At 31.1% G+C, this 14120-nt stretch overlaps 2 pseudogenes; both read right to left on the bottom strand.

The window, feature by feature from the left end:
• The window catches only part of LOC149892219 (uncharacterized), a 90913-nt pseudogene extending 86438 nt beyond the window's left edge, over positions 1–4475 (bottom strand).
• A 1115-nt stretch (positions 4476–5590) lies between these two features.
• On the bottom strand, positions 5591–13497 carry LOC149892218 (torsin-1A pseudogene; annotated as a pseudogene).
• Positions 13498–14120: the final 623 nt, after the last annotated feature.

Below are 14120 nucleotides of genomic sequence, written 5' to 3'. Positions count from 1 at the left end.
TGAGGATGGCAAAGAAACATGCGAGGGTAAATTTTTTATGTGTAACTTGCAGTCAAAGCTCAACAAATGAAAGTTAAAAATGTAAACTAGGGTTAACAATACCATCAACTAACATTAAGCTAAGATATCCTTCACAATTTTCTGAATTAATCGTCCACTGAAGCCATATTAATTGTCTACTGAAGCCTTAATCTAGAAGTTTAACTAAAGTTATTATTTGTTAAGTGTAGGGTTTTAACAAATTGTTGCAACACAGCTGACATAAAGCATATCTTAAAACTTATTTTGGGGCCCCTTAATGATATTACATCAAGCTATCTCTCCAGCCATTATTGTAGGCAAATCGCGGCCCTCAGAAAGTTATGTTCTAAATTAACAAAGTTTGACATTTTTTAACAATTTTCTAAAAAAACGAACTTTAAAAACAAGTGATCGATTGGCACATTCGGTATTTTAAATATATTAAGGGAGAATATGCATTAATGGGTGCATACTCAACCATTAATATTTATTTTATATTTTTGTTTTAAACTGTAGACATGGTAAAAAAAACTTATAATGTAAACTGTAACTTCAGTAAAAGTAAATAAAATTTAAATAGAAAAGCAATATTAAATAGCAATTACTTAAGCGATCACTAACTTTAAAAAGAATTTATAGGTTTTAGATATTTAGAATTTATAGGTTTCTATAAATAGGTAAATCGATTTTCAGTTTTTATGTGGTTTTTTGTTGTTGTTGTTGTTGTTGTTATTGTAATTATAGCATCATAATTCCTTTTTTTTTTCATTAAGATTTACGATTTATAAAAAGAACCTGATAATCTTTTATTGTATATTTTTGTCAGTTAAAATGTTATAAATATATGCAATTTGTTCAATTTTTTTTAAATTTTCTCTTCTTTATGCCTAATAAATTGTTGTACTTAGGGAATCTTATTAAACGGGAGGTAATATTGTAGTTTTGTCATATATTTTTCAAATATAGAGTTACTTAAATTCTATAAGGTGTTTAACTAATTAATTAGCTTAGTTTGCATTTGCAACACTTGAGGAAAGAAAAAATTCTTATATATGTTAAATTCTTACATATTAAAAAGAAAAAATTGTTATACATGTAAATCATTGTTTTACATAATATCATTCTGGTAAAAGGTCTTAATCAAAAACTTGATTACTCTTAATAAAGATAACTCTATTCTCTTGACCACCATTAAAAACGGAAAAAGGAGGTCCTTTATTAGTGTCAAAATACTTAAGAGAATTAAATTTTAAATACCAACAGGAATTTTTAGTAAATGGTAGCAAATTACTGTTTACTAAAAACTATTGAAACAAGGAGGCCATATATAAACATGGTCAGATTAGTGCCATATATAAACATGGTCAAATGGTCAGATATTTTTAATGAATTTATTTGTTGTGTGCATTTAATATTTAAAAGACAATTTCGTTTTTTAAAGAGACCTGTATCAAGGGAGTACCAAAAAATTAGTAACTAATGTATAATTTACTTTTGCTTTATATTAATCTTATTAATTAAAGTTTATGTTATAAAAAATATAACAAGAATTTAGCTTTATTTTTTTGTCAATTTAAAGCATGATGAAGTGTTATTATTTTTCTTCAGAAACTAAAAACGTATTGTTTTGAACTTAGTAATGTCGAGGAAAATGGTTCTGCCTCACACTGACATGGCCTATGTCAGTTGTAAATTACTCAAATAATGTTAAATAATTGGTAAACTATTTTACCTCCGCATACTTTTTAATTTTACAGATGGTTTAATTTTATTAATTTGAAGTCGTTTTTCTAAAAGGGTATAATAAAGGTTTCGTAACTTTAAATTGTGGAAAACAGCCAATATAAGTTAAGTAACAGACCGACCATAGCCCGTAATACGGGTTGCTTTTTGCTTGTGTGATATAACTTCTTTGTTGCGTAAAGAAATGACAACAGACTAATTAGATTCGAATCAAAATCAAAGAGTCACAAGATCTTATTTCATTAAGTAGAATGATGGGAACTCTGCCTCAAATTTCAAGACATTATGTAAAAACATTGAAAACGGCCACTAGCTACACAACATGCAATTTCTGGCATGTCATTAAAATAAATTATACTAGGTCAAAAAATTTAATAAAAAAGTATGTAATAAAATTACAACACAACTTGTATACAAATATTTGTGGCAATTTTGATTAGGTTTGCATTTTGGTTTTATCAACATACTTAAATTTATTTTTTAATTATTAAAATAGAACGCTAAATATGTTGAAAGTTGAGTGCAGAAATTGCCTGAAAATGTAATTTTAAAAATATTGTAATGATTTCAACAGATGCAAAGTTTTGAAAATAAATTATAACAGTCAGTGTTGGACAGTTTTCAATCAGTACGTTTTTTGTTCTTGTAACAAACTTAAATTATTTTTTCTGTAAGTTTAAATTATACATTACTTTCATAGAAATTATCTTGGTCTTTAAGTAGGTGTTACTTTGAAAGAAACTCTCAGACGAATAATGAAAATGGTTATGACTGACGATTTCGCTAATAACTTTCAATTGTCCTATCTTTTGATCAAATAGTTAAGTTATGTTGTGATCAGTGTCTTGTGATCAAATAGTTAAATTCAAATGCTTATCAGTGTTCATAATCTTTTTTAATAACATTTATTAAAAATCAGCCAATAAAAATCTTAATTCATGTGCAAGCATAGAATTAACAATACTTATTTGAGAGTGCTTGCATCACTGACTTTCATCGGATCAGATATACAAATTAATCATTGTATCACATCTTTATCAATGCCATTGTAAATATAAAATGGGAAAAAGGAATCTTGAAGTTTTGAGTCCTAACTAAGTCTAAGTCGTAACCCCTAAGTAACGGGTCCTGAAGTTTTCACTTTTAAAACATTTGTTAATATAAGTGTTAAATTTGATGGAATTTACATATGGTCTCTTGGCTGCAGTTTGTGAATTTAGCAATATTGATATAAAATTTAACATGGATATTTGGTTCAACAACAATAACTATTGTTGAGTAAGTTACAGAGTTCAGAATAATTTTTATATTTTCATTATTTTTAGTTTTTCTAAAACAATTTTTGCTTGTTAATGATAATTTATTTAATAATACTCATTTATTTGTACAAACAACACAACGTAGCAATATAAAATCTTTTTTACGCATTAAAAACACTACTTTACAAAAAATTCGCCATTAATTTATACTTAACAAATAACCTCAAATATGTCAACAAAAAAAGAAATGCAAGTCTTCAACATAAATAATTATTTCAAAAGAATTCAAAGAAATATATAAACATATTTAAATTAAGATTATCATAAAAGCCTGCTTTCTATATGATTTAGGATCAGCTTTAGATTAGGTTTAACATATTCATAAACAGTTTATTGTTTAAGCTTTTAAGGAACAATTGAAAAAAAGAAAATTATATAAAATTATAAATTTGTATTATAATATTGTATTGGAAGGAGACTGGAAGGTAGTGACAGTATATAAAAAGTTGTGATGAAATCACCTTAAGAAAGTGACATAATTTATTATAGAAATTTATTTCACAGCAGCCAAAAAAAAAGAGTTCATGAATATATATTTATTGACTTTCGTGATGCTGGTGCGTTTTTTAAAATACCCTGAATAAATTTATGGAGTGTGTTCTCCTATTCCTTTGGATATGAGCAGCTTTAGAAGACACTTACCAATTACATATTTGTAAAGGTGGGTTTCTCTGAAGCTTCTTTTTCCGTCTTTCTGTCCATCCAGGTTGAAATAAATCATTAGCGAACAATTTAACGAACTAAAAAATCATTTAAAATCAAATCCAAACTTGATGGTACTTTACCCTGTATATAATGCCACCATAATAATCTTTCCGCCACTGATTTCTCAAAGAATTGGCCACATTTTTGTATTGGATGATTTATATAAAGGTAGCCCATCAATACTGAAACTAATTCATATTTCTCTTTCGTAACCCGTAAAATTGTTTTTAATACCTAATTCAAATCCAAAATAGTACCACCACATTTTCGAGAACACTTAACTTCTTGTAGTACTTTCAATAGTGTTCTTGCATCTTTCGGTATCGTGCTACCATGTCTTCAAATTATATTAAGTAAACTATTCATGACTGCTTGGGAACAGTTCAACTTTAGACACCAGGATGCTAGCTCTCCTGAGAGGTTTTCTTTACTGGTGGATGGATTAAAAGACTCGCTGTCGCCAGAACTGTCGGATCAGTACTCAAGCGAATTGTTTGATTCTACTTTTATATTTTCTTCCACAGATAAACGACTACAACTCTGACTGCGTATATTAAAAGAATCTCTAACTGCTTCTTCTTTAAGTTGTGCACAGTTTAGTTGAAGTTCATCAGCATTTTCGTCTCGAGTTTCTACTAAAACTGATTTATTTAATTTTCTTCAATTCCTTATAAAATTTAACTTCATTAAAAAAAACTTCTGAAAAGAAAAGAAAATAGTAGGCATTTATCTGCGGCAGTTGGATATAAAGACGTAATTAAAGACGGAATTAAGGAAGGTATTAAAGCATGGACTTATAAGAGATGTACATACAACTTACTGTTTAACATTGAAGTAAATTCTATAATTCATAAACTGGAAGACTGCAGCAATATAGTAGATGGAGCAGTTCACTAAACATGGAACCATTGCGCTCAAGGTAGCTACAAAACGAGTTGATATTTTGTATTATTTATTATATCTCAAGTTATACATGTATTAGTCAAGTATATTTCAACATCCGCATTATTCCTTAAAATGTTGAATCTATACAAAATTCAGCTTAAAACTTGGTTGTATTGCTGTTATCTTTGATAAATAAAAGAAAGTTGATGTGACTTTTTAGGCAAGAACAAAAATTTTCTTCGAATCCAACAGACTTTAAGAGAATTAAATTTCTAATCAAAGCAGCCTATTGCAAGAGAATAAACTTATGATTAAATAAGGAGATAAGTTAAAAACTGGCTAAATAACGCACTCTAAAGGATCCGCCGTATCACTGTTGGCGAAATTGTTAGCGACCATGAGTAAACTATATTTTTTGGCTCGTAATACATACCATACCTGCAATCAGCGTGTATCAACAACAGTTTTGCACTTAACTAATTTTTTTTAAATTTAGTGCAATAAATATATTTGATAAACGTGGTTTACTAAAAAAAAATAGATGCACATAATGTTTGCTGCTACAAAGCACACGTGTATTTTGCAGTATAGCAGTAACTTTAATCCTAAAAAAGTTAAACGCCAAAGTTAACTGCAACGTGGCGCATTTATGCTAGCTCCATTATATACGTTCAAGAAAAGTTCTAACGCAACCTGTGTAGCATTTATATTGCAACAAAAAAGCATGCTTGTAGGATTAGAAAGTAATTAACAACATGTTTTCGAAGATAAAAATCATTTTAAAACTTCGAGAATAGTTCCTAAATATGATAATATTTAATTTGAAAAAAATTTTATTATATGAAAATAATTATCTATCTTATTCGAAATTCAATAATCAATTTATGCATAACAGACAAAACATAACAGACATATAGCTAAAAGACAAAAAATAAGTCTTATTTCTTTGAAAATTTTTTGCAGCCATCAGCAGAAAAAACCTTTTCTTTTTCTGGAATATATTGCAGTTCATCGGCAATCATTTCAAGATTTGTATCATCATAAAACTTACAACGTCTTCTATGTTCTGCTGCAGCACATTGCTTTATATGTTTACGTTCCAATGGTAAAAATGGTACATAAAAGTCTATCAAGGCTGCTGAGACAATATCAGCATTTTTCAAACCGCCATCTACGTTAAATGCACCAACGGATAAAAGTAGATCCATCTCAACCCTTTTGATTTCTTCTCTGCGTTTACCCTTAGCAAAATGATTAACAGCAAAATTATTTATCTTATTACCAACAGTGTTACTCAGAAAAATGAAAATATTCTTACGATAGTTTATGCCATCGACTGAATGGTGGTAATCTAAGTAGGGTTTCAAAACGTCTGCAAGACCCTCAGGCATTTTATCTACTTCATCAAATATGAAAAATGAGCGATCGCATTTCTTTGTAGATGATAGAATCAGTTTTTTTAAATCTGCTTGGTATGCTCGCAACTTATCAGGATATTTATAAACATGTGTTGCAATTTTCTTGATAATAAATTTACTTTCAAGCCCTTTTTTGAACAAATGTTTTGCAATAATATCAAAAACAAAGTTTTTACCACTACTAGTCCATCCATGAGAAGACATAACTAATGGCTTTTTTGGATTTGTTTCTTCGGAGTGAAGTTTCACAGCTTTTGCAACAATTCCTTTAACTAAATGCTGCTCAAATAATTCGTTTTCTAAAGTAGTGTGAATACCAGTGATATCGTACTTCAACCAGTTTTCATTGCAACATTCATTAAAATGACAGTAGACTTTACCAATAAAAAAAGTATAAGACTTTGAATTATATTTGTATAAAGATAGAAGAAGGCTTCTTATGTCTTTTGCAAGTATTATTATAAACTTGCTTAAAAATATTTTTAAGCAGCTTTATAATAATACTTGTAAAAGTTATAAGATCTAAAAACAATTAATCCAAAAAAAATATTGAATATGTAAACCGGTTAAGAAGTTTTCGTTTACTCCCGTCTATACACAAAAAAGATTTTTTATTGAGTTTGGAGGCAATTCTTGCCATATACAACAATAACTCATTAAGTAAAACCATAATATACAGAAAACTTAAATTAAATTAGAAAAAAGCAATAGTTTATGCAAATAAAATAATTATAAGCGAAAAGTTAATTAAACTGATGTAAAATTATAGGAAATCATAGATTTTTTTTTACCAATAATAAAGATGAGTACTAAGTTAACTAAAATTCAATGACTTTTTGTTAATTTATTTTGTTAAGTTTGATAATAAGTATAAAAAAATCCAATACCTTAGTGGCTTTCTTTGAAGTTTGTTTTATTTCTTAGCATTACAAACTTTGGACCTGATAAAATATCTACCATTAGCTAAATTTTGATGCAACTTATTTATGATTTGAAAACTAATTAACAAACTGTGCCAAAATTTTCACCACTTTACCGGGTAAATTGATTTGGAACAAGTCTCATCCAATGCAGTTTAAAGATTTTATTTTCTGTTTAGTTTCAACCGGTTTTTAGCCAGTTCAATTTTAAGTAGTTGACTTTGATTTATATATATATATATATATATATATATATATATATATATATATATATATATATAATCTAATGCAATTTATTTTTGTTCAAATTTCATGTAGCAGAACTGTCTTTAGTTAGCTTTACCCTAGTTTATATTTGTTTAAGTTAAATATATTTGAAAAAGTTCTCCAATTGCAAAAATCTATGAAGAATTGAAAGTTAAAAAATTGAAAATGGAAATTCGAAGTTCGTTCCTAATTTTTGTATATTATTTTTTTTTTACATGACATCAATAAAAAGTATAGCAATAAAATTTAATTACGTTTATACTGTATGCAAACTCGTTCACGCGCGTGTAAAGTTTGGCTGTACGCTTAGAAAATAATTTTACTTAAAATTTTAGAACTTTCAAGCCAAAACACAACATATTGGTACATTATTCAACTTGATATTTATATGGCAATTGTTTTTAAAGAAAGTTGATACATAAAAATAAATTTTTCAGAAATGTAATATTTTTTAAAATATTTATCTTAAAGTTATTTTAATAACTTCGACAGGGAATGGTTTTCCTAGATAATTCTAATGTTTTCTAAAGTTTGTTTTTATTTATTCAAACTCATCATTACATCCTTAGAATATACAAAAATTGTCAAAGTTATTTAATGTGATATAGAAGTATTATGTAGTAGTAGCTTGTGTACAGAAGGATGCATAACGTACTAGCCATACAAACTCACTATAAGTTTAGCTGTTTCAGTGGCAGATAAATCTAAATCATTGTTATTAATTGGGTATCCAGAAGATATGGTTATGAGAATGTTATGCAATCTTATGATCACAATCAGCGTAATTTCAGAAAAAAGTTTAAGATTTTTAATTGCTCCTCTGGCAGAATTACCACCATTTGTTTCAGCTGTTATAATTTATATTAATATAAAATCTACATACCCACAGCTTCAGTAATATTTATGGCAGCAGCTGAAATCAGAGAGAATAAAATTCTTGTTAGGATGGTATTTAACTTTTTCCACTAAAATATCATGATAGAAGGAGATAAATGTGTCCAAAGGCACGTTTCTGATCATTTAATAAAGTAGGTCGCTGGTGTCAATACTCACTTCTAATGCTTCACACAAATATTTAAAAGAAAGGTTTTATCCAGAGTGTTTTTAACATTTTTGATTTTCCTGCAAAGCATTTGACTTTTTTTAAGAAATGTACTTCTTGCAACACCTTGTTATTTTATTTTTTCTCTTTTGCTTCGTTTTCCAAGAACGACTCATTGTTTATGGGGTTTTCCAGAAACAAAATGGCTTCCTTTTGTGGCTATGAGAAATTCTTCAAGCCATTCCCAGCAGACAAAAGACGTCTATAGATCATCTAAGACTATTCTAGTTTGCATCTTTCGTTGGTGCGTATATTTTAGACGTACAGTACTGTGCAAAAGATAGAAGACCTAAGAAAATTTTTAAAAAAATGTACGTTTAAATAAATATAAGTAAATAATGTTGAATTTTTATTAAATTAAACTAAGATAATGTTTAAAATAAAGTTATATTTATTTATTTTAGGTAATAATTGTGTTTATAATTTTTCTTTTATAAATATTTATTAGGTGTATTAAAATATTATGGATTTACTTAATGAGTTATTGTTGTATATGTTGATGTATTCAACTTGTATCGTTTTTCACCCACTTATAATGTTTCTTTATTTACTACGGACAAGGATCAATACCTGAAATTGATTACATCAACCATTGTACTATTTGTTTATTTTGTTTAAATTTATATTTGTTAAATATTTTTTGATAAATGAGAGTGGAGAAGAATATTTAGTTACTGCTGAGTTATCGTGTTAGTTAGAGATTTTTTCGTTTTAAAAAACTTTTTATTTTTATTTTAAAAGTTTTGTTTTATAATAAAGTTATTTTTCAATACAAATAAAACTTCGTAAATATCGATTAACGACAGAAATAACATCATTGTTTTACGTGAAGAGGGGCTGTAGTCAAGTTAAAATAACCAAACTTGTGAATTGTTTGCAAGCGTCATTTCAAAAAATATATTGAAACTGGTGATATAGTGTTTAAAAAGAAATCTGGTCTTCCCAAGAAGTTTACACCACTTGATAAACAGTTTTTTAAAATAACAGTGCTACAAAATCCCAAGAAAGTAAGCGCAGAACTCGTTCGAGATCTTAAGATCTAGTGGAACTTTAGTACATGCATCTACTGTGCAACAATCTTTATTAAAACCTGGATTAAAAGGTTGTGTAACAATTAAAAAACCATTACTATGCAAAGGTAATAAAGGAAAGAAATTAAAGTTCTCCAGAGAGCACAAAGAGTGGCAGAAAAATCAGTGGGACAAGGTTTTGTTTCCAGACTAATCTAAATTTCAAATATTTGGGACAAACAGACATCAGTATTTTTGGCAAATAAAGGGAGAGGGATTGAAGGAGCCATTTCTAGCATCAACTATTAAACATCGTGCAGGGAATATTCAAGTTTAGGGGTGTATTTAAAAATAAGGTGTTGAGGGTATTGTTAAAATAGCAGAAAAGCTGACAGGTGAAAAATATAAAAATATTTTACATAACTAAACTGTGCCTTCTGGACGACAACTTATTGGGGATTATTTTATCCTGCAACAGGATAACGATTCCAAACATACTTACAAATTAGTTAAAAATTATTTGTCATATCTGAATGAAGAATGAGTAAGTGGTGTTGAAATATCTGAACGTCCTGCAGTACAATTTAACGGAGGAAAGAAGAGGAGGGATGGAAGTGAATGTGGAAATGAACGGCTGAATCCAGTAAGTGATGGCTGCAGCATTATTACTAACCGATTGGATAGTCAAATTTGCTGTAAAGGGCAAGTCGACGGTGAAATATTCTCCCAAAGAAGTGGTGCTGAAAGCGTTGCATCCTTGCAAAGAGTTGGCGTAATACGGACCGCCGAGAAGGGAAAAGAGCAAGTCGCAAGCAAGAGCAGTGACGTCCACACCAACAACGTCAGTGGTTGTTGAATAATTACCCACTCTGATTTCTCCGTCTGCCAATATCCGAATAAAAACATTTCCAGGGACGTTTGTTTCGTTTCCACTCAAAGCCAGGCATAATCTTCTCAAAATTCCAGGACCGTCTACGCAGCTAAAGACTGGTGCAGTGGTTGATCCTGTCACAGTTTGCGATTTTAACCCCAAGGATGAAAAGCTTGAATTTGAAACAAGTCCTAAAAAGTTGGATTTTTGTGACGAAGCGTCCTTGTAACTTTTTGTCGAAGCGTCTTGCGCGTTTCAAGGATCCAGCACATTGATCAGTTTGTGAGAATTCAAATTCAAGACAACCATTCCCACAGTAGTTCCACCACCTGAAGCGTGCGTGTCCACGTAATTTTTTGTGGCTGAATCTGAGGATAAAGTGGGCACTGCCAGATTGGTTAATTTGTGTGATGACATGTTAATGTCGTTGTAAAAGATGTTGGCGTATGCCACTTTAGTGTCGACGTAGCTTTTTGTTGCTGCGTCTTTTAAAGCGATCGGATCTGTCACATTGAGCAATTTATGGGATTTTAAATCCAAGTCCCCAGTGATGTTGCTCAATCCGTCAGTTTTGACGTGCATACACGAGGTGACGTCGACGTAATTTTTTGTGGCGGCGTCGTTAAGATTGGTCGGTTCGTTCAAATTGATCGATTTGTGAAAATTCAAATCCAAGTCCGCTGTGCCAATCACCGTTCCTCCTCCAGACGTATGCGTGTTCACGTAATTTTTTGAGGCTGCGTCGTGCGAAGAGGTCGGTTGTGCTAAATTAAGGATTTTGTGAGAATTAAAATCCAAATCTGCAGTAATGGTGCTGTTTCCATCTGTTCTGACATACAGATCGCTTGTAAGAGAGGTTGGGTTGTATAAATACTGACCCAATTCTGATCTACCAAATTGTCAATCATTTTTTATATGGCTCAGATTTTATATTTTGGTCACCACAAGGTATTGATGACGTCTTGAAAGTCAAACCCTTCATCCTATTTTTTTAAGACGTAAAGACACAAGTGACCGCAGTAAACCGTGTTTCCTTTTTGAACCCTTTCGCTGTTGTAATAAACGGAACTTTTAAAGTATTTAACCAATTTGACAAGAGGAGGTTGACCATAAGAATCGAAACTGTATTTCTTATCACTGTCTTTAAACAAACACACCCAATGAAAACAACCTGTGCTCGAGTCTTTTCGACAATGTGTCTCTTTTAAAAGTCTTTTCGGCAATGTGTCTCTTCTCGGTTTTTTCGGCAATGTGTCTCTTTCAAAAACACCCTGAGAGCTTCTTATTTTTAGCTCCTTTGCAGCCTCTATCAATTAAAAATTTGTCAAAGCCTTGTTTGGCAATTTTACCCCTTCAACGTTGATCATTTTTAAATTCCTGCAAAATTTAAAAATTCGAAGAATTTTCCAGGATCTTAAAAATCTTCATCAGATTCAACCTCTCCCAAATCCAAATCGCTCATAATGCTTTGAACACAAGGAGCATTTTTAGTGACGAACACTTCTGGAAGCTTGACTTGAATGGACTCGATCTGCGGTCCAATAAAAACACCTTCATCTCTCAAAGACGCAATGGCATAACAACTTTGACAAAAATACCCCAATGGATCTGCCTTTACATGCTTTTTATTCTCCTTTTTACAAAACAAGGAAGTGATGCACTTTTCTTTTGTATACAACTTTCCGAAAAAAATAGGAGAGCTCGACCCCTTTTGCTTGAAAATGGACAAATCCTCAGTCGTTATATTTTTCTTTCTGCCTCCTTTTTTCAACAAAGCCGTCTTATGGATGACTTGCTCGCGAAGAAATTTTGATATTTTTTCAGTCACCTCTATGAACTTTTCTTCTTCTGCTGTCATGCCCTTTTTATCGTTAAAAGCAACAAAAGACATGGAATATCCATTCAGTTCTTTCGTTTCCACACTGCGATTTTCAAACACACCAAAGAAAAAAAAACGGGGGTTCTTAAAATAAAAGGACCTTTTCCATTCTCATACTCATAATACAACGGAATCTTTTGGTACTGAATGGGCTTTGTGGCTGCGTAAATCTCTCTAGCCAATAGTTTGCTCTCGTCAAAATTTTCAATCGTCACAAAATACATCTTTTTTAATGGAAAAGAAATTTTTTTAGAACATTTAAAAATTCGATGCTTTGACTTTAATCTGCTCCTTGACTTTATTTATTTTTCTTGGAACATATTCGATTATATCCTTCATCACCATGCCGCTTTTTTCAAAACGAATCCCTCGCCACTTTATTTTCAACTCCAATTTATCCATTCGACAAATAATGGTGAAATCCAAATCATTTTCAAAGCTGTAAATCTTGTAATGATACTTTTCTTCATATGGCGAATAATAACACGACTCCTCGTAATCTTCCGTTTTAAGGTGCTCATTTATAAAAGGCTCAGAAAAAACCATCATCTTGCACATTTTTTAATGGGAAGTAAAATTTTTTAAGATCTGGGAAAATCTGCGATTTTTTGGCAAATGAAATGATCACTGTAACTCGAAAGCAAACTGATCAATTCTTTATTGACCACCCACGAATTAAACGATTGTGGATATCCCAACCATTTGACTAATGATTTGCTCTTTGTTCGGCGGATTATTTTTTCAATTCTGAATATGTCTTGATGTGTCTTTTACATCTCCTGCTCGTAGAAAGTATTTCTTCACCGTTAACGTCAGCAATTTTTTACGTGGGCGGATCCGTATACTGAACTTTTGACACGATAAAAATCTCCTCAGTCCATCTCGGCGTATACACCTTTTCAAAATAAGACTGCTTTTTTGAGATCCGCACTTTGTCGCCTAGTAAGATTTTTGGATCTTTTTTTTCTGTTTGCACCATTCCATTCAGGTTCATGCAGACTTTATTTTTATTCTTTTCTTCGCTGGCTTCAACTGGCGTCATTTTGATGGAAGAGTGTCTTGTGCTGTTGTAATTTTTCACCATCTCATCTAAAACGTCAATGTATTTATTGGTGTTGTTGGCTGAAAAATATTAAGTTCTCTCTTTCATCGTTCTGTTCCATCGCTCAACGACACAACTTTTTTCCTCGTTTTCAGTGAAATGCAATTGCATACCCAACGCTCTTACGTGCTTGTTGTAAACTTCTTTTCCTTCGTCCACCCACAATTTAAAGCACTTTCTCTCTACAAAAATCTTTTTCAACACTTCTGCCACATCAAAACCTGTTTTGCTTATTAATGGAAACAATCCAACCATACTTTGAAAACACGTCGATCAATATGTGCAAATATTTTACGCCGTTGTTGAATTTTGAAAACGATTGCATGTCAACCAATTCTGCAGCCCATATATCATCAACGTCATTCACAATCACCCTTCTTCTTTTAAAATGGCGAATGACCGGTTTATGAAGCTCCTCTGCAAGCCGATCCGTCCATTTCAGACTGCTCTCGGGCATTTTTTTTTTAGATCTTACAGATCTGGGAAAATTCTTTGAACTTTTCGCGACACCCAATTCAAATTTTGCTTTGGCTTTGATCACCGGTGTGATGAGCTTTCTTTTGTTGATTTCTCTTTGAATAGGATTGGGGATCGAATTCATCTCCTCAAGCATCATTTGATTCGTCACATTCCTGTTTTGCCGGTCGTTAAAATATTAATAAGCCAAATCATGGTGATACGCTGCATTGTCCACTCTGTCCACCGGCTTGCTCCATTCATAATACATATCCGTGGAAGTCAGTCTCTTATCCAAATTGGTTCCCGGTCCTGCAAAGTTCATTCCAGGAATGTGCATTTCTCCTGGAAATTTTGCCCATGGAAGTTTGATTTTGCTCGACAGCTTATTAATTGATTCCACCAAATCATCTCCTTTTGTT

This window comes from Hydra viridissima, unplaced genomic scaffold (assembly GCF_058129835.1).
Source record: "Hydra viridissima isolate aposymbiotic clone 2 unplaced genomic scaffold, HvirCarnegie_v1 scaffold_2, whole genome shotgun sequence".
Classification (NCBI taxonomy): Eukaryota; Metazoa; Cnidaria; class Hydrozoa; order Anthoathecata; family Hydridae; genus Hydra; species Hydra viridissima.
Note: the sequence above shows the minus strand (reverse complement) of the source record. Positions and strands in the feature narration are given on the sequence as shown.